Raw genomic sequence first — 785 nt, 5'->3', positions numbered from 1 at the left:
ATGTATATATATATATATATATATATGTATATAATTGAATTATATATATTTCAGAGGTATAAAAGAGCACAAGATTGCGTTAAACGTATCCAGTGATTTTTACGTTTATTACCTATCTAGTGAGTGATTGCGTCATTATTGTTAATGGTTGTATTTAATTGCGAAAATTATGACACACTTTCACAAAATATCGCGAGAAAAACGCTATGACATTGAATACATCATACGCGTGTGAAATGCTAGTAAAATAAATGTTAACTACGCGCGTATGTACTATTAAATAAACTTTGTTGTGTTATAAACTTAGAGACTACATATGATTTGAAACGCTTACAGTTCCAGAAACGATAGCGTCATGAATATATAATGCAAAATTGTAATTGCATTTAATTGAAGACAAAGTAGGGGTAAAGCGATAAAAGGCAAATGATTGAGACATTGGGATGTAGCAAACTTGCAGTAATTAATCTCCAAATCCAAACCATTTGTGTTCCATATAGGAAGCAGCTTAAACAGATCTGATAAAAAAGTCTATATAATAAAATATAAATATATATAATTATATATAAAACGTGTGTGTGTTTTCTTTTTTGTGTCTCTGTTCTTATATAAAAATAACTAGACAAATTGAAATTAATTAGAAGACTAATTTTCACATTGTTTCTTCTTTTTATAAAAAGTAAAAGAAATTATTCATATATAATAACATATAAAATTATATATGTAATTATGTATACATACAACACAGAATTTGCAACAATATCGCTGCAAAATCTCAGCAATAT

Source organism: Trachymyrmex septentrionalis, unplaced genomic scaffold, assembly GCF_001594115.1.
Source record: "Trachymyrmex septentrionalis isolate Tsep2-gDNA-1 unplaced genomic scaffold, Tsep1.0 scaffold22, whole genome shotgun sequence".
Classification (NCBI taxonomy): Eukaryota; Metazoa; Arthropoda; class Insecta; order Hymenoptera; family Formicidae; genus Trachymyrmex; species Trachymyrmex septentrionalis.
Note: the sequence above shows the minus strand (reverse complement) of the source record.